The following is a 27,924-nucleotide window of genomic DNA, read 5'->3' as shown; positions in this document are numbered from 1 at the left end:
GCATATTTTAAATAAAAAAATTGTGCCTAAGGATGATTCTCAGTCTGAAGAGAATCAGGTTATGCCATCCAATTCTCCCCAAGTGTCACAACCTTTAACGCCCACACAAGCGACGCCTAGTACTTCTACTGCATCTAATTCCTTTACTCTGCAGGAGATGGCTGCAGTTATGTCAACTACCCTTACAGAGGTATTGTCTAAATTACCAGTGTTGCAGGGTAAACGCAGTAGGTCAAGTATTAATGTAAATACTGAATCCATTGATGCTTTATTAGCTATTTCCGATGTTCCCTCACAGTGCTCTGAGTTGGGGATCAGGGAATTACTGTCTGAAGGTGAAATTTCTGATTCAGGGAATGTTTTGCCTCAGACAGATTCGGATGCTATGTCATTTAAATTTAAGCTTGAACACCTCCGCCTGTTACTTAGGGAGGTTTTAGCGACTCTGGATGATTGTGATCCTATTGTGATTCCTCCAGAGAAATTGTGTAAAATGGATAAATATTTGGAAGTACCTACTTACACTGATGTTTTTCCGGTTCCTAAGAGAATTTCGGAAATTATTAGAAAGGACTGGAATAGACCAGGTATACCGTTTTCTCCCTCTCCTAATTTTAAGAAAATGTTTCCCATATCAGATACAATTCGGGACTCATGGCAAACGGTCCCTAAGGTAGAGGGAGCTATATCTTCCCTAGCTAAGTGTACTACTATACCCATTGAGGATAGTTGTGCTTTCAAGGACCCTATGGATAAGAGATTAGAGGGTCTACTTAAGAAATTATTTGTTAATCAGGGGTTTCTTTTACAACCTACGGCTTGCATTGTTCCAGTAACTACTGCAGCAGCTTTTTGGTTTGAGGCTCTAGAAGAGTCTCTTAAGGTTGAGACTCCATGACATCTTAGATAGAATTAAGGCTCTTAAGCTAGCAAATTCTTTTATTACTGATGCCGCTTTTCAAATTGCTAAATTAGCGGCAAAAAATGCAGGATTTGCTATTTTAGCATGTAGAGCATTGTGGCTCAAATCTTGGTCTGCTGATGTGTCATCAAAACATAAGCTTTTAGCTATTCCCTTTAAAGGTAAGACCCTTTTTGGGCCAGAATTGAAGGAAATCATTTCTGATATTACAGGAGGTAAAGGCCATGCCCTACCTCAGGATAAGTCGGTTAAAATGAGGGGTAAACAGAGTAATTTTTGTTCCTTTTGGAACTTTAAAGGAGGACCCCCCGCTTCTTCTTCCACAAAGCAGGAAGGGATTTTTTCCCAATCTATGTCAGTCTGGAGACACAATCAGAACTGAAATAAGGGTAAACAATCCAAAAAGTCCAATGCTGGTCCTAAGACAGCATGAAGGGGTGGCCCCCGATCCGGGACCGGATCTAGTAGGGGGCAGACTCTCTTTCTTTGCACCCCTGTTGGTCACCATTTCACCAAACCTGACCACTCCATCCAAAACCTCAAAATCAAAATTCTCAGAGGCAACTTCAAAAACACTATGGAAAGAAAAACCTTTGAAATGAAAATGATAATGCACTTCAACCTGTTTAATTCTGGACTAAATGTGGACTCTGGATTCTTAACACATTATCAAAATTTTTTGTAATGTACTTTCATTTAGTCAATTACATTGTATATTCCACATTCTTTATACATAGGTACACAGGTAAGCCTATGTCCACACTTTTGTCTTTTTTTAACTTTTGTATTCCCCCTGTATATACTATTTCACATCTTTATAGATATTGATTCAATGTTGATATATAACTTTATGTCAGTATATGCTCTATGTAAAGCTATATATTTCCCCTGTCTGTTTTCCTACACTGGACACTGTCTGCCTGTTACCTAAGCCCCCCTCATGATTTTTACGACACCTCCTCCTCTCCCTGCACTGTCTTCTTAGCTATTCTGTGTTTTAAGATACAATCTGTAAATTCCATTGAATTGGTCAGTATTGCTTTAGACTTGATAAAGGAAGGAACTCTTCCGAAAGCTTGTCAACTTATAAATGTATAGTTAGTCCAATAAAAAAAGTATCATTGCTCAATGCAATACTCTTGTTATTTTGATATCTAAATCTCTGGACTAACACGGCTACTCCAATCAACGTGTATATATATATATATATATATATATATATATATATATATATATATATATTGGTCTGGGAGATATACCTTATACCTGATATACTATATTAGATAAGTATCTGCTATATTACATAAGTAACTCTATGGTGGATTTAAAATGTTTGACTGTATTTCAAAATAAACAGCATTTACTTTATTTCAGATAAACAATCTGATAAACAAATGAGGTTCCAAATATGACTGGTATATAAATGCCTATGCAATTTTGCTATGAATTGTATCATATAGTTTTATGCACTCAATATTAAAGTGATATCCACAGATATACAATGTATTCCTATTAGATGGAATAAAATCAAATAGATATATATATATACAATATATCTAAAATGATATTAGTTCCAAGAGACTTCTAATTACATGTATGTATAAAATATGGGAATGACTGGAAAATGTAACAAAATCAAAATATACTATAAAATACTGATGAAAGGAATACTTATTAATTTAATACTGAAATTATGAATTAAAATGACGTTTAAGTACATCACTTAAAGGGACACTCAGGTCAAAATTAAACTTTCATTATTCAGATAGAGCATGCAATTTTAAACAACTTTCCAATTTACTTCCATTAACAAAATGTGCACAGTCTTTTTATATTTAAACTTTTTGAGTTACCAGCTCCTACTGAGCATGTGCAAGAATTCACAGAGTAGGCGTGTACGCATTTGTGATTGGCTGATGGCTGTCACATGGTACGTGTATGCATTTGTGATTGGCTGATGGCTGTCACATGGTACAGGGGGAGTGGAAATAGACATAACTTTTAAAATTGTCAGAAAAAAATTCTACTACTCATTTGAAGTTCAGACTAAGTGCTATAGCATTGTCTTGTTATCTTGCATATGTTGATTATGCAAATCTACTGTGTTGACTGGTCCTTTAAGACATTATCAGTAGGAAGTATATATTATATGTACATTATATAGATTTTATATTATGCACAGGTCTAATATTTAAATGTATAAGAACACATACTAAATCAATATACTCATGTTTGGTCTTAAAATGACATGTTCAATTAGATTAGATTGGCCATATATTGAACATATAGTTTATTAAAACTATGAAATTATAAATGTATTGAATATACATCTCTGTAAAATATATATAGTTGAAATACAGTTAAGATTTTGCAAACAAAGCAACATTTCAGTTGCCTGTTGCCTCCGGTGTACAATACGAGAATTGCAGCCAAAGAAATTTTACCAAGTGGCATTACCAATTGGCCAATGGGAGATAAGCTTCAGCTCAAAGTGCGTATCCAAATTCTATTGAATGATTCAAGAAATGGGGAGGAGTTTATCAGAGATAAAACTCTTAGCACAGAAGGTGAAAGGGGCTGATGCTGCTTACTTTGACTTCTGACTGACTCTTGGTTGGTTAAACTTGCTGCCTAGGATATACAAGTCTCTGTGAGATAAACGTTTGGGGACCCTCTTTATACCGAAAGAGTAAACAAATTTGAACTACTATTCACCTTCAGATTGTGCAATATTTCCCTTAAAGGTATGACAATAGAAATACCTGGATATTGAACACTCATATTGGTTATCTGGTAAAGTATTGCGATCTAATATTTTAATGTTTTGAAGCAAAGATATTCTTTATTGCTGTAATTTAATTGGAGCTCGTAAAGTATTAGCAATTTTTTATATTTTTTTTTAATGTTTTAAATCAAAACTAAATTTATGCTTACCTGATAAATTACTTTCTTTTACAATATGATGAGTCCACAGATTTCATCCTTACTTGTGGGATATTAACCTCCTGCTAACAGGAAGTGGCAAAGAGCACCACAGCCGAGCTGTAGATATAGCCCCTCCCTTCTCCTCCACCTCCAGTCATTCGGCCGAAGGTTATAGGAAGAGAAAAGGAAAGGCTAAAAAGGTGCAGAGGTGACTGAAGTTTTAAAAAAATAAAATAAATCTGTCTTAAAATAACAGGGTGGGCCGTGGACTCATCATATCGTAAAAGAAAGTAATTTATCAGGTAAGCATAAATTTAGTTTTCTTTTACAAAGATATGACGAGTCCACGGATTTCATCCTTACTTGTGGGAAACCAATACCAAAGCAATAGGACACGGATGAAAGGGAGGGACGAGACAGAGACCTAAACAGAACCACCTAACCTAAAGCAGAAACTGGTACATAGGAAGCTACCCCTTGAGAAAAAGGACACTCAGAATGGAACCAAGTGCTGCTATAAAGCTCTCTGCAAACTGTGTCAACACGTTTGTGAAAGCAGCACAGCAAATCACAATAATAAATCTTATAACATTAAAGGGGCATATTCATGTATATCTGCAAATGTGGTATACATGATACATTGCACTGCATGTGAAATGGGATGCTATATTGGAGAAACAAGCCAATAACTGCACCTTCGAATGAACTTACACAGACACTCAATCAAAAACCACTGTGAAACAAAATACTGCACCCCTGTTGGTCACCATTTCACCCAACCTGACCACTCCATCCAAAACCTCAAAATACTACTATTTCACATCTTTATAGATATTGATTCAATGTTGATATATAACTTTATGTCAGTATATGCTCTATGTAAACCTATATATTTCCCCTGTCTGTTCTCCTACACTGGACACTGTCTGCCTGTTACCTAAGCCCCCCCTCATGATTTTTACGACACCTCCTCCTCTCCCTGCACTGTCTTCTTAGCTATTCTGTGTTTTAAGATACAATCTGTAAATTCCATTGAATTGGTCAGTATTGCTTTAGACTTGATAAAGGAAGGAACTCTTCCGAAAGCTTGTCAACTTATAAATGTATAGTTAGTCCAATAAAAAAGTATCATTGCTCAATGCAATACTCTTGTTATTTTGATATCTATATATATATATATATATATATATATATATATATATATATATATAGTATTTTAACTATATGAAAGTATGCACAAGTAATTTCATATGAGACTTAGGGCTATATTTATTAAGCCCCTATGGCAGCAAGTTCTCTCAAGAACTTGCTCGCCGGGATTTATCAAGCAGCGGTCACCAGACCGCTGCTTCCCTAACATCTACGCCACCTCTATTGTGGCGAAATTCAATCTCCTCGGTCAAGTCCGACCGAGGAGATTGGCAGCTCCTGCCCGTGCGTGATTGGCTGTGCGCGGGCAGGGGGCGGGATTGCACGCGCACGCAAAATTGTGCTTGTGTGCAATATTAATTACCTGAGGGTAATTTTGCCCCGCCATAGGCGAGCTGAGGCATACAGGGGTACGTATACGCGCCCCTGTACGCCTCAGCGTTGATAAATCTAGCCCTTAGCCTCCCATATGCTGGCATCTGAGCTATCACCTTTCCAGACAAGGATTGTGTATTCAAGAGTTGCAGGAATTACAGTGTCTTATTTATACATACATAGTGTAAATGAACTGCTTTACTGAAGATTTTGCTTGCTAGCCTCAAAGAACTAATCACTTTTAGACTGTCTCTTACTGAGTACAGGGGGTCTGTGATGAAGGTAATAAGTTTCTTAGGCAAAATTAATTTAAAGATTTTAATCTGGGGAAACCATACAAAAAACTCTTTTGAAATGACCTATTTTCTGAGACCGTGATCAAAGGTTTTTGAGGTGTGACATTATTCCTTACAGTTTGGGACAGATGTTTGCTCTCTGGAACAAACACACCACATTTGCTCCTTAGAAGTCCTGGTTAGTGTACATCTGAACAGCAGGAGGTCTGATTAAACATACTTTCTTTCTGTGCGGTGTATCTTAATCAGTAAGGGGGGGTTGATACCACCCATTTCAGGTTTATTGATAAAGAGAACTGTATCATTATAGATGTCAAGACATTTTTATATTGAAGAGGATATATATAAATTAATTATTAATCTGTAGATTTTACAAAGTCACTAACCTTTTACATGACATAATTCCCCCTTTCCATTCTAATATATGTAGGACACAGGTATTGGAATTGACTTAAAACCCATGTAATTGGTGAGTGTACTGACAGTATATGCGTTATAGACAGTCTTCCCAGAAGAGAGTCTGTTATTTTTCAATCCTCATATGCCCTTTAGCTAGCTCTCTTATCTATACTTTAACTACAGCACTTCATTAGTGTATTTGGGGAAATTAACTTTCATTCTCCCTCTATGATTTGGAGTTGGGACCTAGGATGGCATGCTCACTGCTGATTAATATGGACTCATTTATCCATAAAAGTATCATTTTTAGGAATCCTAATTTTATAGGTGACTGGAGATATTTTGTCAGTAATGACAAAAGGACCCTTCCATGATGGAAGAAATTCCTTCTCCTTAACTTGATCTCTTCTAAAGTTGTGTGTGTGTCCCCTGCCTCTTTGTGTGTCCCTGCCTCTGTGTGTGTCCCTCTATTTCCATGTGTTCGTGTCTGCAATTGTGTGTGTGTCTGCCTCTGTGTGTGTATGTGTATCCCTGGACCCTGCATCTGTTTGTGTCTGTCTTTCTGCCTCTTTGCATGTGTGTGTGCCTCTCCTCCTATGTGTGTGTGTGCCTGCCTCTGTGTGTATGTGTGCTACTGCCTCTGTGTGTGTGTGTGTGTGTTTGCCAGTGTGTGTGTTTGTGTGTCCCTGGACCCTGCCTCTGTGTGTGTGTCTCTATCTGCCTCTGGTGTGACCCTGCCTTTTTACAAGTGTGTGTCTCTATATATGTATATTGAAGACCAGACCTATATTCCATTCAGTCCACCCAATTCAAAGAGTATATATATATATATATATATTTATAATACAAACTTCAGCTCAACCCTCCTAACGACAACAGCCTGGGTGCAAGGATGCAATAACATACAGGAACAAAGGATGCACTCTCAGGTCTTTTTCACTCCAAGTATACAATACTTTATTGTGTAATGTTTTCGGGGATCTAGTCCCCTTCGTCAGCATACATAAGTGATAAAACAAACATCTTTTATAGTGTGAATAATTACAAATCAAACAAACCTGGTTAATCCCAGTAGCGCCAAACATTCCGTGTGTGGAACGCATATTGCGTTCCACCATTAGAGCCGAAACCGGAAGTTCAATTACGTCACTTCCGGTTCGTTCCGATATGAAAAAATAGCAAAGTATACTCATTATATAAACATGGCATAAATGTGAACTAAAGTCTTTGCAAATATAACACAGCAGCATCAACTTTGTGTGTACATATAAACATGTGATGAACATAAACAGATTTAGCCATACGCCATAGTTTACAAGTGGTTACCATGGAAACCAATGACGCTCTAGAAGCGTAAGTGCCACTACAAAAAAAAAATCATTTTTGAAAAATCATCATTCCTTATATACAAGCCTAGACTGTGCGGCATTTGTGCAAACTTATAGCAAAGTGTGACAAATAAAGAAGTGACATAAACGGATCGTATCTTATATATAAAGTACAAACAATATAGGTTATAATGTACAGATCCGTTTCTCTTGTAATAACCTACTGGTCAGACTACCGGATAATTTATATCAATCCTATAACGGATTTATTAATATCTTAGAACCAGTGGTAGTCTTAACAACCACACCATAATACTTATTATTAAAAAAACACGAAGGGGACTAAATCCCCGAAAACGTTACACAATAAAGTATTGTATACTTGGAGTGAAAAAGACCTGAGAGTGCATCCTTTGTTCCTGTATATATATATATATATATATATATATATATATATATATATATATATATATATATATATATACAGTGAACAAGTGCTGTTTGCAGCACGCGACATGTCTGCTGTGTGCACCTGCAACATGGAAATTTTAAAGTTGTTCTTTCTAGGACTCATTATTTGTTTTTACCTTTTGTCCCAATAAATTGTTTCTACTTTTTATATTGGACTTTTGGGCGCTTTTTTCCTATTTTTTGTACATTATATATATATATATATATATATATACTGTATATATATGTATATATATATATATATATATATATATATATATAACATTGTTCAACAGATTCAACTGATTATAGGGCTTGGTGGTCATGGTTCTAGTGAATGAGGGAGAGGTTGCACTGTGGGAGGATTGTTTTTATATTTCTTGATCCAGTGAGTTGTAACCCCCGTAATTGCTTTTGGAGGACACATTATTGAGGGAGTTTCCAGCAACTTGTATGCGAGACTGTGCAAATATTTCCATGGCAGCAGTATATACATTTTCTATGTGAGGGCTGCTGGCTTGTATTAGGGGCTTTAAAAGAAACCTACAGTTTACATTTAGGAATTAAAGCGACAGTCAAGTCAAAATTAAACTGTCATGATTCAGATTTGAACCCTTTATAGACTTTCTATGGGGATTGTGTTATTGATAGCAAGGTCTGGCCACCAGCTGCAAGACTGTGCTATTTCTGTTGACCAGAAGGGAGGAGGTAAGGTATAATAGTGTGGTCCTGCTGCTTGCGGTAGGACCAGCACTACTAGAAACTAGAAAATTACATGGACTGTTGTGGTCATTAAGGGTTAAACATCTTTCCAGTTCACTTCCATTATCTAAATGTGCACAATCTTTTTAGTTGCACACTTTCTGAGACCCCAGCTCCTACAAAGCATGTGTACCCAAACGTTTTATTATACCATTTATATGCTGGTATGCCATTACATATATATATATATATATATATATATATATCAATGTAAATATTTGCATAGGAAATTAGCACATCTAGGCAAGAATCCCTGGTTGCTTTTCCCCAGAAATACCTCATATACAATATTACCAATGCACAAGAGAATTCTGGGTAAGATATGCAAATGAGATATGCACATTCTCATTTTTTTTGCTTCAAAAATACTGTTTTAACACAGCTATCGTTTTAACAGGATTATTGCAGCAAACTAGAAATCATTCACTAGACAGCCTGTTTCGTTCTTTTTGGAACTCATCAGTAGGAGATAGATTTCTGGTTGCTGCATTGGTAAAGCTATTTACCAACAGGCTGTCTAGTGAGTGATTTCTAGTTTCCTGCAATAATCCTGTTAAAACGATAGCTTTTTTATTTTTGAAGCAAAAAAACAGAGAATTTGCATATCTAATTTGAATATCTTAGCCAGAATTCTCTTGTGCATTGGTAACATTGTATATGAGGTATTTCTGGGGAAAAGCAAGCGGGGATTCTTCCCTAGATGTGCTAATTTCCTATGCAAATATTTACATTGATTTAATTTTGAGACATGGAGGATTTTAATTTCAGTTTTTTATCTCCCTCCATAATTTTAATGAATTTTGTTTAATCTTGAAAATAGCTTTACCAATGCAGCAACCAGAAATCTATCTCCTACTGATGAGTTCCAAAAAGAACGAAACAGGCTGTCTAGTGAGTGATTTCTAGTTTGCTGCAATAATCCTGTTAAAAGGATAGCTTTGTTAAAACACTATTTTTGAGGCAAAAAACTGAGAATTTGCATATCTTACCCAGAATTCTCTTGTGCATTGGTAACATTGTATATGAGGTATTTCTGGGGAAAAACAAGCAGAGATTCTTGCCTAGATGTGCTAATTTCCTATGCAAATACTTACATTGATTTAATTTTGAGACATGTAAGATTTTAATTTCAATTTTTTATCCCCCCCCATAATTTTAATGAATTTTGGTTTAACCTTGAAAATTGCTTTACCAATGCAGCAACCAGAAATCTATCTCCTACTGATGAGTTCCAAAAAGAACAAAACAGGCTGTCTAGTGAGTGATTTCTAGTTTGCTGCAATAATCCTGTTAAAGGGATAGCTGTGTTAAAACAGTATTTTTGAAGCAAAAAAACTGTGAATTTGCATATCTAATTTGCATATCTTATCCAGAATTCTCTTGTGCATTGGTAACATTGTATATGAGGTATTTCTGGGGAAAAGCAAGCGGGGATTCTTGCCTAGATGTGCTAATTTCCTATGCAAATATTTACATTGATTTCATTTTGAGACATGGAGGATTTTAATTTCAGTTTTTTTTATCTCCCCCCATAATTTTAATGAATTTTGGTTTAACCTTGAAAATAGCTTTACCAATGCAGCAACCAGAAATCTATCTCCTACTGATGAGTTCCAAAAAGAATGAAACAGGCGGTCTAGTGAGTGATTTCTAGTTTGCTTCAATAATCCTGTTAAAAGGATAGCTGTGTTAAAACAGTATTTTTGAAGCAAAATAACTGAGAATTTGCATATCTAATTTGCATATATTACCCAGAATTCTCTTGTGCATTGGTAACATTGTATATGAGGTATTTCTGGGGAAAAGCAAGCGGGGATTCTTGCCTAGATCTGCTAATTTCCTATGCAAATATTTACATTGATTTAATTTTGAGACATGGAGGATTTTAGTTTCAGTTTTTTATCTCCCCCCATAATTTTAATGAATTTTGGTTTAACCTTGAAAATAGCTTTACCAATGCAGCAACCAGAAATCTATCTCCTAATGATGAGTTCCAAAAAGAACGAAACAGGCTGTCTAGTGAGTGATTTCTAGTTTGCTGCAATAATCCTGTTAAAAGGATAGCTGTGTTATCTCCCCCCATAATTTTAATGAATTTGTATATATATATATATATATATATATATATATAACATGTGTGCGCATATATCAGCAATCATTTTTTATATGACAAAGATTACGTATGTCACATTACTTGATAATTTATTCATTGATAAAAACTGAAGCATGTCTAATCTTATCAGTTGTTTTCTTATATAATTATGTTGACAGATGTTAATGATATGTTCCACAAAAAGGTGCCAACATCTTATGTCATGCCATTTCCAGTTGATATAATTACTACCTGCAAACTCTGACATAGAGGAAATGATTTAATATACCTCTGAGCTATATAGACTGATTTTCTTTTTATAGGAAACATCACTAATACAGGTTAAAAAAAAGATTAGTTCTGTAAGGCCAATGTGAAAGCTGCATTAATTATATAAATAGCAGGAATTGCATTAGTTAATTTTTACTGCTTTAATTATTTTCATACTACTTGATGCATCAAATTTATTTTGTTTTCTTGTCATCCATTGTTGAAAAGCATACCTAGGTACTGGGAGAAAGCTGCTGATTGGTGGGAGCACCCTTGTGCCTCTTGTCATTGGTTCATTAGATGTGTTCAGCTAGGTCACAGTATTGCAATGCTGCACGAGACATTACTTTAATATACCTCCCATCATTTTTAATGTTCTAAACCATTTTTGAATCTTTGATTATGTATTATGCAAAAGAGTCCTATTTGAATCACAATCTGTAAACCAAATGTTAATGCTGTCATCTCATCCAAATGCCATCAATTAAATCTCTTATTAGCTGCTTTCCAAATGTTCGGCAATGAGTCATTGGCAAATCTAGCACATTCTGTTTTACAAAGTCTGCTGTGTATTCTGGAAGCAGAAAATATATTTTGTGATTCAGACAGACCATACAGTTTAAAAAAAAGTTCCCATTTACTTCTATTATAAAATTCACTTCATTCACATGATATTTGGTGTTACAGAGATACCTAGGTAGGCATCTGGAGCACAACATGACAGGAAATAGCGCTGCTATCTAGCGCTCTTGCAAATGAATAGCATTGTTGCCAAACTGCTGCCATATAGTGCTCCAGAAATGGACCGGCTCCTAAGCTTACATCCCTGCTTTTCAACAAAAGATAACAAGAGAATGAAGAACATTTGATAATAGAAGTAAATTAGAAAGTTGTTTAAAATCGCATTCTCTATCTGAACTATGAAAGAAGAAAAAATGCAGGTTACATATCCCTTTAAAAGACATCATTAGCCGCTCGGACGGGTTGATTGGGGATCCCCACCAAGGATAATTGTGGTGCTGGACCCCTGTGTGCTCCAGGTGCAGATCCCCTGGAACAGTATCTGGGGCCTGTGTGCATTGTGGGAGCAGGGAGGTGGGATGCCCTGGTGGCTCGCTGCTGAGACAGCACCATGAGGTTTGTAAGAATTACCCCTGGGACGAGGCTGAAGAAGCTTTTTCATTTTTCCCCTGACTGTTCTCTGCATCACGCCATATATTACTAGGCCACAGGACGTTGCCCCCCTCTCCCTGTCTGGCTCTGCACTACTGTTGTGCGTTTTGCACCTTTTATTATACAAGAATGCTAGGGATCCTGTTATTGTTATTATAAGGGCTACCTGCTCGTCTATTGCACCCCATATGGATCTTAACAATCACCTTTGCTGCATATATAAAGGTTTCACCAGTTAAAGACTTGCTCTTCGTTGTCTTATTATTGTGATACTCCTACTTATTGGGATATGAAACTTAAAGGGCCAGTAAACCTACAAAATAATGTTATAGAATTCGGCACACAGTGCAGAATCATATAACATTAGCTTAGCCCCAACTTTAAAGATCAAAGGATTTCATTGATATTTTATTTCAAAATTGGATCTATGAAGTTGGCGCTAAGCTAATGTTATATAATTCTGCATTATGTGGAAATCTTTTTGAAAATCCTCTTGAACTTTATCTTTTTAATAGTGTTCATTTGTTTTTCACATATTCAAATATAATAATCGCCTAGATTTGGAGTTCTGCGTTAGCCGTCAAAACCGGCGTTAAGGGCTCCTAACACTGCTTTTTACCGCCCGCTGGTATTTAGAGTTAGTCAGGAAAGGGTCTAACGCTCACTTTCCAGCCGCGACTTTTCCATACCGCAGATCCCCTTACGCCAATTGCGTATCCTATCTTTTCAATGGGATCTTCCTAACGCTGGTATTTAGAGTCTTGGCTGAAGTGAGCGTTAGAACTCTAACGACAAAACTCCAGCCGCAGAAAAAAGTCAGGAGTTAAGAGCTTTATGGTCTAACGCCGGTTCATAAAGCTCTTAACTACTGTGCTCTAAAGTACACTAACACCCATAAACTACCTATGTACCCCTAAACCGAGGTCCCCCCACATCGCCGCCACTATAATACATTTTTTTAACCCCTAATCTGCCGACCGCACACCGCCGCCACCTACATTATCCCTATGAACCCCTAATCTGCTGCCCTTAACATCGCCGACATCTATATTATATTTATTAACCCCTAATCTGCCCCCCAACGTCGCTGCTACCTTACCTACACTTATTAACCCCTAATCTTCCGACCGGACCTCGCTGCCACTATAATAAATGTATTAACCCCTAAACCGCCGCACTCCCGCCTCGCAAACCCTATAATAAATAGTATTAACCCCTAATCTGCCCTCCCTAACATCTTTGACACCTAACTTCAAGTATTAACCCCTAATCTGCCGACCGGACCTCGCCGCTACTCTAATAAATGTATTAACCCCTAAAGCTAAGTCTAACCCTAACACTAACACCCCCCCTACGTTAAATATAATTTTTATCTAACAAAATAAATTAACTCTTATTAAATAAATTAATTCTATTTAAAGCTAAATACTTACCTGTAAAATAAACCCTAATATAGCTACAATATAATGAATAATTATATTGTAGCTATTTTAGGATTTATATTTATTTTACAGGCAACTTTGTATTTATTTTAACTAGGTACAATAGCTATTAAATAGTTATTAACTATTTAATAGCTACCTAGTTAAAATAATTACAAAATTACCTGTAAAATAAATCCTAACCTAAGTTACAATTAAACCTAACACTACACTATCAATAAATAAATTAACTAAACTACCTACAATTACCTACAATTAAATCAACTAAGCTAAATTACAAAAAAAACCAAACACTAAATTACAAAAAAATAAAAAAAGATTACAAGAATTTTAAACTAATTACACCTACTCTAAGCCCCCTAAAAAAATAACAAAGCCCCCCAAAATAAAAAAATGCCCTACCCTATTCTAAAATAAAAAGTTAACAGCTCTATTACCTTACCAGCCCTTAAAAGGGCCTTTTGCGGGGCATGCCCCAAAGAAAACAGCTCTTTTGCGTGCCTCCCCACATTACAACCCACCACCCACATACCCCTAATCTAACCCACCCAAACCCCCCTTAAATAACCTAACACTAAGCCCCTGAAGATCTTCCTACCTTATCTTCACCCAGCCGGGTATCACCGATCCGTCCAGAAGAGGCTCCGAAGTCTTCATCCTATCCGGGCAGAAGAGCTCCTCCAGAGGGTCCGAAGTCTTCATCCTATCTGGGCAGAAGAGGACATCCGAACCGGCAGACATCTTCATCCAGGTGGCATCTTCTATCTCCTTCCATCCGGCGCGGAGCGGGACCATCTTGAAGCAGCCGACGCGGAACCATCCTTCTTCACCGACGGACTAACGTCAAATGAAGGTTCCTTTAAATGACGTCATCCAAGATGGCGTCCCTCGAATTCCGATTGGCTGATAGGATTCTATCAGCCAATCGGAATTAAGGTAGGAAAAATCTGATTGGCTGATTGAATCAGCCAATCAGATTCAAGTTCAATCCGATTGGCTGATTGGATCAGCCAATCAGATTGAGCTTGCATTCTATTGGCTGATCGGAACAGCCAATAGAATGCAAGCTCAATATGATTGGCTGATCCAATCAGCCAATCGGATTGAACTTCAATCTGATTGGCTGATTCAATCAGTCAATCAGATTTTTCCTACCTTAATTCCAATTGTCTGATAGAATCCTATCAGCCAATCGGAATTCGAGGGACGACATCTTGGATGACATCATTTAAAGGAACCTTCATTCGTCATTAGTCCGTCGGTGAAGAAGGATGGCTCCGCGTCGGCTGCTTCAAGATGGTCCCGCTCCACGCCGGATGGAAGAAGATAGAAGATGCCACCTGGATGAAGATGTCTGCCGGTCCGGATGTCCTCTTCTGCCCGGATAGGATGAAGACTTCGGACCCTCTGGAGGAGCTCTTCTGCCCGGATAGGATGAAGACTTCGGACCCTCTTCTGGTCGGATCGGTGATACCCGGCTGGGTGAAGATAAGTTAGGAAGATCTTCAGGGGCTTAGTGTTAGGTTATTTAAGGGGGGTTTGGGTGGGTTAGATTAGGGGTATGTGGGTGGTGGGTTGTAATGTTGGGGGGGGTATTGTATGTTTTTTTTACAGGCAAAAGAGCTGTTTTCTTTGGGGCATGCCCCGCAAAAGGCCCTTTTAAGGGCTGGTAAGGTAATAGAGCTGTTAACTTTTTATTTTAGAATAGGGTAGGGCATTTTTTTATTTTGGGGTGCTTTGTTATTTTTTTAGGGGGCCTAGAGTAGGTGTAATTAGTTTAACATTTTTTGTAATTTAGTTTAGTTGATTTAATTGTAGGTAATTGTAGGTAGTTTAGTTAATTTATTTATTGATAGTGTAGTGTTAGGTTTAATTGTAATTTAGGTTAGGATTTATTTTACAGGTAATTTTGTAATTATTTTAACTAGGTAGCTATTAAATAGTTGATAACTATTTAATAGCTATTGTACCTAGTTAAAATAAATACAAAGTTGCCTGTAAAATAAATATAAATCCTAAAATAGCTACAATATAATTATTCGTTATATTGTAGCTATATTAGGGTTTATTTTACAGGTAAGTATTTAGCTTTAAATAGAATTAATTTATTTAATAAGAGTTAATTTATTTTGTTAGATAAAAATTATATTTAACGTAGGGGGGGTGTTAGTGTTAGGGTTAGACTTAGCTTTAGGGGTTAATACATTTATTAGAGTAGCGGCGAGGTCCGGTCGGCAGAGTGGTTAATACTTGAAGTTAGGTGTCAAAGATGTTAGGGAGGGCAGATTAGGGGTTAATACTATTTATTATAGGGTTTGCGAGGCGGGAGTGCAGCGGTTTAGGGGTTATAACATTTATTATAGTGGTGGCGAGGTCCGGTCGGCAGCTGAACGCTGCTTTTTTGCAGGTGTTAGGTTTTTTTTCAGCTCAAACTGCCCCATTGTTTCCTATGGGGAAATTGTGCACGAGCACGTTTTTCAAGCTGGCCGCTACCGTAAGCAACGCTGGTATTTAGAGTTGAAGTGGCGGTAAATTATGCTCTACGCTCCCTTTTTGGAGCCTAACGCAGCCCTTCAGAGAACTCTAAATACCAGCGGTATTTAAAAGGTGCGGGGGGAATAAAACACGCGTAGCTAACGCACCCCTTTGGCCGCAAAACTCTAAATCTAGACAAATGTTTTTTTTGTCCTGTTGTTTCCTGTTGAAAGTGGTCCACTGGTTCCACAAATTCAAATTGCAGCTCCTCTATAGGCTTATATTAAATAGTTTACAAATAGCCAATTTATCTTTATTTTGTCATTTGAAATAGCCATGTATACGGCAAATTTCAATATAACAGAATTGATTAAAGAAAAGCATTGTAAACAAGAGACCACAGCAGACATCAGCTTCCCAGTGGGGGTAGGAGAGAAAGGACCCAGCCCATTAAATGTGTATTACTACAACTGCTTTGAATACAATACAATCTTATCAGTTGCTTGCCTAAGTGCATAGTGAAATTATACATTTTAATACAAAGAAAGTTAAGTAAATATTGTTTAAGTGTAAAGTGAATCCAAGAGGAAGTGCAGTGTATATTTTTGTACAACTGAGTCTTGGGACTCTACTGTGCATTGGCTGATAGGGACAACTTTAAAAAACAAAAAACAAAACAAATACTGGTTTATTCAGAACATGAAAATCATTTTTTTTTCAAAAATCAGAGGCATTTGAACCTATTTATTTTTTCATTTAGATGAAACTAAGGAAATAGTTGAGTATCATGTCCTAGTAACTCGTCCAAAGCACCTAAACAAAAGCATTGAGTATCGCTTATGTATGTTGAATTGATAAGCTAACCAAATTAAAGGGACAGTAAAGTCCAAATTAAAGTTTTATGATTCAGATAGGGTATGTAATTTTAAACAACTTTTTAATTTACTTTTAATCATCAATTTAATCATTTGCTTTGTTCCCTTGGTGTTCTTAGTTGAAAGCTAAACCAAGGTAGGCTCGTATGCTAATTTCTAAGCCCTTGAAGGCCGCCTCTTATCTGCGATGTATTTGACAGTTTTTCACAGCTAGAGGGTGTTAGTTCATGTGTTTCATACAAATAACATTGAGCTCACGCAGGTGGAGTTATTTAAGAGTCAGCACTAATTTCCTGAAATGCAAGTTTGTCAACAGATCTGAAATAATGAGGCAGTCAGCAGAAGCTTAGATACAAGGTAATTACAGAGGTAAAAGTATATTTCTATAACAGTGTTGGGTATGAAAAACTGGGGAATGGAAAATAAAGGGATTATCTATCTTTTTAAACAATAACATTTTTGGTGTTTACTGTCCCTTTAACATCAAGTTTTTTCTGCTGTTACTTGAGCCTGCTGGATATCGGATGGTGCAGAATGAGACAAAGGGATTCATGCAAATTCTCATAATAATTCTTTTTATTCCTTTTTCAGTGAGATTTGAGATTGTCTTAAAGGGCCATTAAACCCAAAAAAATTATTTCACGATTCAGATAGAGAATACAATTTTAAACAACATTCTAATTTACTTCTATTATCTAATTTGGTGCAATCCTTAGATATTCTTTGTTAAAGAAATAGCATTGCACATTGGTGAGCCAATCACATTAGGCATCTATGTGCAGCCACCAATCAGAAGCTACTGAGCCTATCTAGATATGCTTTTCAGGAAATAATATCAAGAGAATGAAGCAATTTAGATAATAGAAGTAAATTAGAAAGTTGTTTAAAATTGTATTCTCTATCTGAATCATGAAAGAAAAAATTTGGGTTTAATGTCCCTTTAAATTTAAATTGTGGTTAAAGTTGTGTAATGTGAATCTTTGTCATGACTGCAGATTATACTTACATCAATAAAACTTCAACAACTACAGGATATTGATAACCCTATAATTAAAAAAAACTAAGCCAGAAATATTCTTTGTTGTTTTTGCTTCTTCTTTGAAGAAGAAACTAATGTTGAGTTTACCAGTAGCAAATGAATTAAAAGTGTGTGGTCACACAATATAACGCCCATCATTCAGAACTTCACAGCTCCACAGCTGTTTTCACATTTTATAAAATGATATACCATATTTTTTTTTGTGGGACAGATACCTTATTTTTCTTAAGTAGATTATGGAGCAGATACTTTATTTTAAATTATAAAAAAAACTATAATCTATCACAAATATATAACTAAATATGTGTGTATGTGTGAATGTGCATGAGTGACTGTGCACGTGTGTGTGTGTAACCTGTCATTTTTGTTTGTTCAAAAGAATTTTACTGTAAAAACTAGACTATTATTCAACTATTGTCTGCTTTCACATACTAATTCAAAGACATGTTCAGGGTAACTAGCATTATATATTAGGTAATTAATAGCTAGCATAAGGGTATGAGGCTCAAATGAAATTATACAAATCAAGGTCCCTCAGCATTCAGGCTCAGGGTTGCCACCTCAGCCATGTTTTCCTGGACACTTATAAGTTATACATGCTGCAGGGTGTGCAGGCAGGAACATGAATTTCAATCCTGGACAGCACACAAATAGTGACACTGAACAGCACTATTCATGTTCCTCTCTGCACACCCTGCAGCGTGTATAACTCATAAGTGTCCAGGAAAACATGACTGAGGTGGCAACCCTATTCAGGCCTAAAAGTTGAGGTAAGGCCAATAATAAAAAGAAGTAATAATATTATTATTTTTTGTTAAGAATCTTAATGTACTATCCAGTATTGGGAATATTTTAATTTATCAAGATTTAAAAAAAAAATAATAAATAAATAAATAAAAATGACCATTAAGTTCCAGACTAAAGAATTGAAATCTACCCAATAGACAGTCTAGTTCATATAATGCCCGTGCAAACTGCTCTTCAGTTCTAGAGTACCTCATGACTTTCTGTGACAAAATGGCTTCCAGTTTTCTAAATTGTCAAATCTATATGCTAAGAAATCTTTGATTTTCTCTTATTAAGCAGTCTGGATGTTTTTAGGCTTCCCATTGTATCTGTAAATGTCTAGTGTTTGAACCAACACCCTTGCAAATATCTCATAATATCTTACCAGGCTCTTCATGCTTCTTTCACTGCAGAGTTTTTCACCTCAGGGCTTTGTTAGGCAGGATTGTTGGCACATATCTCTAAGATATGTTGTTGTTTCTTTGCAGTATTCCTGATATATATATATATATATATATATATATATATATATATAACTAAAGGTCAGTAAGAAAGGCACTCCATATAAAGTGTAGCAACTTCCAGGGTGCACTTCAAGAAAATCATTGTATATATATATGTAGGAAAAAAGGCACTCACTGGTCCAGAGTAAAAAATAACATTTAATAGTTTAGGTTAAAAATGCATGACGTTTCGGAGGCATTCCACCCCCTTTATCAAATGCAAAATACAGACAGTTTGAAAGTACAAAAAACGATTAACACATACATTACCCCTTCACCTTAAATAACCCTGTGGCATCTGATGGCGCCAAGCCGCAATCGCGGCTTGCATGGTGCTAAACCGGAAGTCATATGACCGGAAATCGCGTCATCCACGTGAACCACGTGGTGACGTCGGTTGTCATAGTGACAACTGTTTGTTGTCTGACGATATTCTCAGACAATATGGAAATGTCTATCAACAGGGTACAAATGTTTATGTTAAACAATAACAAAAGAATCTTATTGTCAGTATTAAAATATCACGGTTTAGCCATAGATCAGAATGCCAGTGTATTAAAAACAACAAAGGTACTCGATCATAGACGATCGAGTGTAGCAATATAAAAGCATGAATATGGCGAACATACAGCAACCCAAGCTAACAGCAGACACACATGCAATACCACATTACCATCCATAAATAATTATATGAGAAAAATTATGGGTAATCATCGCTAACCATCTCAAATCCTGGTTAATGATTGGTATATACATATATGTCTGCAGTTAGTTAAATCGTGTGTTCTTGGTGTCTCCTGGAGTATGGCAGATAATATCTGAGGACTTATGCACTGAGAGTGATAGAAAATCATATTTAAAAGTCATTGATGGTGGATATGTTTTATGGTGGGATGAACAATTGTAGTCCATATAGAGAGGTTAGATTAACTCGCAGTATAGAATGGCGAGAAATCCAGCATAGTATTCAATCCCCTAGGTGCTATGGTATCCAATGTATAGATCCATCTTGTCTCCATTCGTAGGAGTCGATTGCCCCTGTCACCTCCCCTTGTCAGCGGTGGTACTTGATCAATCAACATGGTTTTTAGACTCGATACACCATGGTTATGTCTGGCGAAATGGCGTGCTACTGGCTGATCAGAGTCGCCATTTTTGATGGCTTCCCTGATCGCACAGCGGTGATTGGCCATACGCTCCCGAAATGTGGTGACCGTTTTCCCTATATAAACAAGGGAACAGGGGCAAATCAACATATAAATCACATGGGTACTCATGCATGAGAGTCTGTGTTTGATTTTGTAGCGCTTGTTCGTATGTGGATGCTGGAAAGTGTCACCTTTGAGCATGCTATCACAAGTGGTACAGTCCCCACATTTAAAGCAGCCTTTTTTGTTGGATTTCAGCCATGTAGTATTCTCATAGCACCTAGTTGGATCCGTTTTTACTAGCAGGTCCCGCAAGTTTCTCGCTCTTCGATAAACCATTCTAGGTTGTTGTTGTTTCACGAATGGTAAAGACTTGTCTGAGTGTACCAAGTCCCAATGTTTAGAAATTGCTCCAGCAACTTTTTGGTGCATTGGATCAAATGTAGTTATGAAGTTAATTTTCTCCTCTGAGTTGTTAATTTCCTTTACTCTGGTTACATTGCCCTCAAAACGTTTTGTGGCTTCTTCTTTAATGTCCATAACCATCTTTCTGTCATATCCACGTGTGATCAATTTTTCTGACATCTCATTAAGTTGTGTTGTTCTATTGTGTGCCTCAGTGTTGTTGCGCAGAACCCGAGTGAGCTGGGAGGCTACTATCCCTTTCTTCTGGTGTGTGGGGTGATAGCTCCGTGCATCTAATAGAGAATTACGGTCAGTGGGCTTGGTGTAAAGGGATGTGCCAAACCTACATACCTCTTTGTCAATTACCTTAAAAATATTAAGGTCCAAAAAATGTACTCTGTCAATGTCAAATTCAAGTTTAAATTTGATAGGGCTAGATAAATTATTTAATCCATTTACCCAGGATATCAGAGTTTCCGGGGTCCCACGCCAAATCAAAAGGATGTCATCAATATATCGTGTGTAGTATACCACCTCTACTATGTCCTGAGGACGCATTAAAATACGCTCGTACCAGGACATGTAGAGGTTGGCATACGTGGGGGCCATGTTTGACCCCATGGCAGTCCCCGAGATCTGCAAGTAGAAGTCCCTTTCAAATTTAAAATAATTCTTTTCAAGACAAATCTGTAGTAAATCCAACAGGAACTCAATGGGAGGTCCCTTATACAGATGAGATCCCACCACCATGGACCTGACAGCCTGCACACCCCCCCTCATGAGGGATGGAAGTGTACAGGCTGTCAATGTCCATGGTGACCAGGATGTCACCAGCCTGCAGGGAATCAAAAGCTCTCAGAACTTTAATCAGACTAGGGGAATCCTGTAGATAAGCGAAAGTACCCTTAACAACTGGTTGAAGGTGATGATCAATAAATTTCGCTATATTGGAGAACAATGAACCCCTGGCAGACACAATCGGTCTGCCAGGGGGTTGATCAAGTGTCTTGTGCACTTTGGGTAACAAATAAAGTACTGGGACTATGGGAAAGTTTACGGTCAAAAAATCAAATTCCTTATCACTTAAGACGCATGCCTCCCTTGCAGACCTCAGGGACTGATCAATTTGTTTTTTGAATGTGGCAGTGGGGTTGCCCCTCAAGCGCACATAAACTTTGTTGTCAGCTAATTGGCGTTGGGCCTCCTGCCGGTAGTCATGGTAATTCATAAGGACAATCCCTCCCCCTTTATCTGCAGGTCTTATGATAATTGACTTGTCATCATTCAAATCTCTGATGGCCCTGTACTCGTCAGGGGATAGATTAGAAAAGCCTGGTGTGGCCTGGTCTAAATCAATGTCATGACAGATCATACGTGTATAACCTTTGATAGTGGGGTGAGTGTTAGCCGGTTCAAAGGTAGATTTAGGTTTAAAGACAGATTCATCATAGGTGTTTATATCTTTATCCTTAAAAAAATCCTTTAATTTTAGTTTCCTCTGTAGATTATGTGTATCTACAATTTTATCAAATTTGTTACATTTGGGAGTCGGTACAAATGAAAGGCCACGGTTCAATACACCATGTTCAGCCTCAGTAAGACAACGGTCACTGAGGTTAAACACAATGTCTATTTTTTCTTTTGGTTTCTCTTTTTTGTGGTATCCCCCCCGTCTAATGTGGGTTCTCTTGTGTCTTTTCTTGTATTCAATCCTAGTGGTGGTTTTGTGGCTGCTCTGGTCGTTACCCCAGAAAAAGAAGCCGCGTTTGACCCTGGTGCTTGTCTATTCTGTTTATCATCATTTGTGTCACCTTCTGATGAGTCCCCACCACTAGTATCAATAGTACCAAGTGTGTTCCTAGTCCTATTGAATCTGCGTCTGCCACGAGATGTATCCTGATCCTTACCATACAGCCATCTATACACACGTTTTTCTCTATAGTCACTTTCAACAGATGTTAATTTTCTATTTTTAAAACTCACAAGATCACTTTTATATTTCTTAATTTGTGTTTCTAGTTTAGTGACCCAATCCTGAGTTTCGTCGCCGGTCATGATCTCCAAACTACTTGATTTAATAGCCTCAATCTCTATTTTCATTTTATTTTCTAGTCTGGTTACTTCCTCAATGACCAATAATATGAGGTCATAGGAACATTTGTTTAAAATGGAGCACCACCTGCGACAAAACTCAGGATTGGAGCGACCAATAGTGGGAACATTTTTCATTCTGAAACCCCTAGGGATTTGTTTATTCCTGTGATAGTTAGAGAGATAGACTGCATGTAAGTGAAAATCAGTTAGCCTTTTCCTCAAATTTAGTAGCTTATGATATACATTAATTGGGGTTTCACCCCTCAACTCACTCAGGTCTGCTGCAACAAGAATCCTGTTCACGTCTTCATCTGTGTATACAAATATATCCGTATTCACTTCATCTCCATCCTGGATAACTGAAATAGTCTCCGGTAGAGATGTCAATTCCGGGTAGTCCTCCATATTCAAGTAAGATGGGGTAAAGAAAAAATTAGAAAAAATTAGAAGATAAAAACCTTTTCAGATAAGTCCGTTTTTTGTAAAATCCAAGCAGTTGTAGTACAAAATTTTAGATAAATTCAGTTCAGCAGTGTAAACATAGGTAGGGTGCACAATCAGGAAATGTAGATAACTAAAGGTCAGTAAGAAAGGCACTCCATATAAAGTGTAGCAACTTCCAGGGTGCACTTCAAGAAAATCATCGTATATATATATGTAGGAAAAATACTGACAATAAGATTCTTTTGTTATTGTTTAACATAAACATTTGTACCCTGTTGATAGACATTTCCATATTGTCTGAGAATATCGTCAGACAACAAACAGTTGTCACTATGACAACCGACGTCACCACGTGGTTCACGTGGATGACGCGATTTCCGGTCATATGACTTCCGGTTTAGCACCATGCAAGCCGCGATTGCGGCTTGGCGCCATCAGATGCCACAGGGTTATTTAAGGTGAAGGGGTAATGTATGTGTTAATCGTTTTTTGTACTTTCAAACTGTCTGTATTTTGCATTTGATAAAGGGGGTGGAATGCCTCCGAAACGTCATGCATTTTTAACCTAAACTATTAAATGTTATTTTTTACTCTGGACCAGTGAGTGCCTTTTTTCCTACATATATATATATATATATATATATATATATATATATATATATATATATATATATATATATATATATATATTTCCATATATTTTGCTTTATGCAACCAATTGTGAAGGAGACTGCTTGCATTTAGACCCTTGAAACCTTTCCCATATAATCCCTGCTCCATCTTGCTTCATTTAGTCATTCAAAATTTTCAATTTTGTATTCCAGAGTTGCATGACTTCTGTGACACATGAACAGGACTTTGTGGAGAGTAAACCCAGATGATGATATACATTTCTCATTTTAAACATCTAGAAGATATTTCTTGTTCATTTTTACATGAATACATTACAAATCCTTGATTTCATTAGTAAACTCATCTTGACTTTTTGCTCCTTAAAGGCTTAGAAATCTTTGCTAAATTGTATGAAAATAAAACAAATTATTTGATACATCGGTATTTAAAGTTTTAAATCCAGTTTGTTATATTTAAAAACGAAACTCTAAATATGTAATTTTCATACTTTTCTTTTTATAATAAACCCCTTCAACGGTCGCCCATAAAGAAGGCCGAACTAGAGGATAAAGTATAATTTATGATCGCGCCACAGTATTGCTAATGTAATTTGAATATTCATGTACTTTATCATTAATGTTCGCATGCACAATACATTGTAAGGGCAATCGCATGCGCACTTCATCATAAATGACCCGGATGCCATTTTTAATGTTCTATTACGACACATGCGCATATGCTTTCATATGCTGCTGTTTAACGCAGCATCAATTTACTTCCAGAATAAAGTTACTTACATTTTCTAAGGGGTCAAAAAAAAGCAAACCAAAGCAAGATTGTAAGCAATAGCTATTAATTAGCGTTAATAATTAACATCCTTACTATTGCTTACAATACATCACCATCCACATGGTTGGTGGTGGCGCGCCGCAGGAGAGAGGACATAGGAAAATGCGTTCAGACAACCATTCTAATGCGCATGCAGGCCCCCATGATGTTTCTACCTAGGTAGAACATTGTTATAGGGCCTGCTTAATGACAATAGTGGGTTTGGCGAAATTAGCATTTTGGAAGACAAATTAGAGGAAAACGACCAGAAACATTTAATAGGTACCAATTGCAAATATCTTTTATATATAATGAAGTTTTAAAACAGATTAAAATATTTTTTGAGTTTCCTATCCCTTTAAGTTGGATGTAATTAGAGATATATTTTTTATCGTTTTCCCCCAATTTGTAGGTTGGCTAGGGTTGTTGCAATTAGTATTGATTACCTAGGCCTCAGCCATTGCCAAGTTTCTATGGTGCAGAATAAATGTCAGTCAGTTATGGATGTTATGAGGATAGGTACTTCTTTTCTGAGTGTGGTACATAGCAAGTTGCCAATGGTTTTCTAATAGCAGAGCATAAAAAAAGCAATGTAAATATGTAACATAGTCAATATTCCCTCATTTTAATTTAAGGAGATTGGGTAGCTTGGGGTATTAATATTATCAGCATCTAGCCCATTCCTGCCCAGTTCACACCTGGGAGCTGATTTATCAAGGGCCGAATGGCCTCTGATGCCCCTGTTTCCGCTGCTCCTTAACTGGTCCGCTGCCTCTGAGGCTGCGAACATCAATCCACCCGATCCTATATGATCGGGTTGATTGACACCCCCTGCTAGCTGCCGATTGTCCGCAAATCTGCAGGGGGCGGCATTGGACAAGCAGTTCACCAGAACTGCTTGTGCAATGTTTAATGCCAACAGCGTATGTTGTTGGCATTCAGCGATGTCTGTCGTACATGATTCGCTATGATAAATCGGCCCCAATATATATTTGAATCAGCCAATCAGATTTGAATCAATATATATTTGAATCAGCCAATCAGATTCAAGTTCAATCCGATTGGCTGAACCAATCAGCCAATCGGATTGAACTTGAATCTGATTGGCTGATTCAATCAGATAATCAGATTTTTCCACCTTAATTCCGATTGGCTGATAGAATCCTATCAGCCAATCGGAATTCGACGGACGCCATCTTGGATGATGTCATTTAAAGGTACCTCATTCCTCATTCAGTCGTCGTGCCGGATGGATGCTCCGCAGCGGAGGAGCGAAGAAAGAAGATTGAAGATGCCGCTTTGCTTGAAGACATCGCCGGATGGAAGAAGACTTCTCTGCCGCTTGCTTGAAGACATCGCCGGGATGAAGACTTCTTCTTTGCTGCTTGATTGAAGACATCGCCCGGATGGAAGAAGACTTCTCTGCCGCTTAATTGAATACATCGCCCGGATTGGATGAAGAGTTCTGCCCGGCTGGGTGAATACAAGGTAGGGAGATCTTCAGGGGGGTAGTGTTAGGTTTTTTTAAGGGGGGTTTGGGTGGGTTTAGAATAGGGGTAGGTGGGTTGTAATGTTGGGGGGTGGTATTGTGTTTTTTTTACAGGCAAAAGAGCTGTTTTCTTTGGGGTGTTTTTTTTACAGGCAAAAGAGCTGTTTTCTTTGGGGCATGCCCCGCAAAAGGCCCTTTTAAGGGCTGGTAAGGTAAAAGAGCTGTTAACTTTTTTAATTTAGAATAGGATAGGGAATTTTTTTTATTTTGGGGGGCTTTATTATTTTATTAGGGGGCTTAGAATAGGTGTAATTAGCTTAAAAATCTTGTAATCTTTTTTTACTTTTTGTAATTTAGTGTTGTTTTTTTTGTAATTTAGTTTAGTTTATTTAATTGTATTTTAGTTTAGATATTTGTAGTTTATTTAATTTATTGATAGTGTAGGTGTATTTGTAACTTAGGTTAGGATTTATGTTACAGGTAAATTTGTAATTATTTTAACTAGGTAGCTATTAAATAGTTATTAACTATTTAATAGCTATTGTACCTAGTTAAAATAAATACCAAGTTACCTGTAAAATAAATATAAACCCTAAAATAGCTACAATGTAATTATTAATTACATTGTAGCTATCTTAGGGTTTATTTTATAGGTAAGTATTTAGATTTAAATAGGAATATTTTAATTAATAATATTAATATTAATTAGATTTATTTTAATAAGAATTTAGTTAGGGATGTTAGAGTTAGATAGGGTTATTATACTTAATATATATATATAATATAATAACGATATTAACTATATTAACCCTAATATAATTAGGGTTAATATAGTTAATATATATAATATAATAACTATATTAACTATATTAACCCTAATATAATTAGGGTTAATATAGTTAATATAGCTGGCGGCGGTGTAGGGGGATTAGATTAGGGGTTAATGTATTTAATATAGCTGGCGGCGGTGTAGGGGGATTAGATTAGAGGTTAATTAATTTAATATAGCTGGCGGCGGCATAGGGGGATTAAATTAGGGGTTAATGTAATTAATATAGCTGGCGGCGGTGTAGGGGGATTAAATTAGGGGTTAATCATTTTAATATAGCTTGGGGCGGGGTAGAAGCTCACATTAGGGTGTAGTTAATGTAGATGGTGGCGGTGTAAGGGGCTCACATTAGGGGGTAGGTAATGTAGATGGCGGCGGTGTAAGGGGCTCACATTAGGGGGTAGGTAATGTAGATCGCGGCGGTGTAAGGGGCTCACATTAGGGGGTATGTAATGTAGCTGGCGACGGTGTAGGGGGATCACATTAGGGGGTTATACTTTTAATGTAGGTGGCGGAGGGGTCCGGGAGCGGCAGTCTAGGGGGGGGGCGCGGTTGACAGGTAGATAGACATCGCGCATGCGTTAGGTGTTAGGTTTTATTTAGCAGTTTGCGGATGACAGGTAGATAGACATTGCGCATGCGTTAGGTGTTAGGTTTTATTTAGCAGCTAGTTTAGGGAGTTACGGGGCTCCAATAGACAGCGTATGGCTTACTACGGCTGCAATTTGTGGCGAGGTGAAAATGGAGTAAGATTTCTCCATTTTCGCCACATAAGTCCTTATGCTGTATATTGGATACCAAACTGCGCGGGTTT

The sequence above is a fragment of the Bombina bombina genome, chromosome 3 (assembly GCF_027579735.1).
Source record: "Bombina bombina isolate aBomBom1 chromosome 3, aBomBom1.pri, whole genome shotgun sequence".
NCBI classification, from domain to species: domain Eukaryota; kingdom Metazoa; phylum Chordata; class Amphibia; order Anura; family Bombinatoridae; genus Bombina; species Bombina bombina.
The sequence above is the reverse complement of the archived record's forward strand: the minus strand, read 5'-3'. Positions refer to the sequence as shown.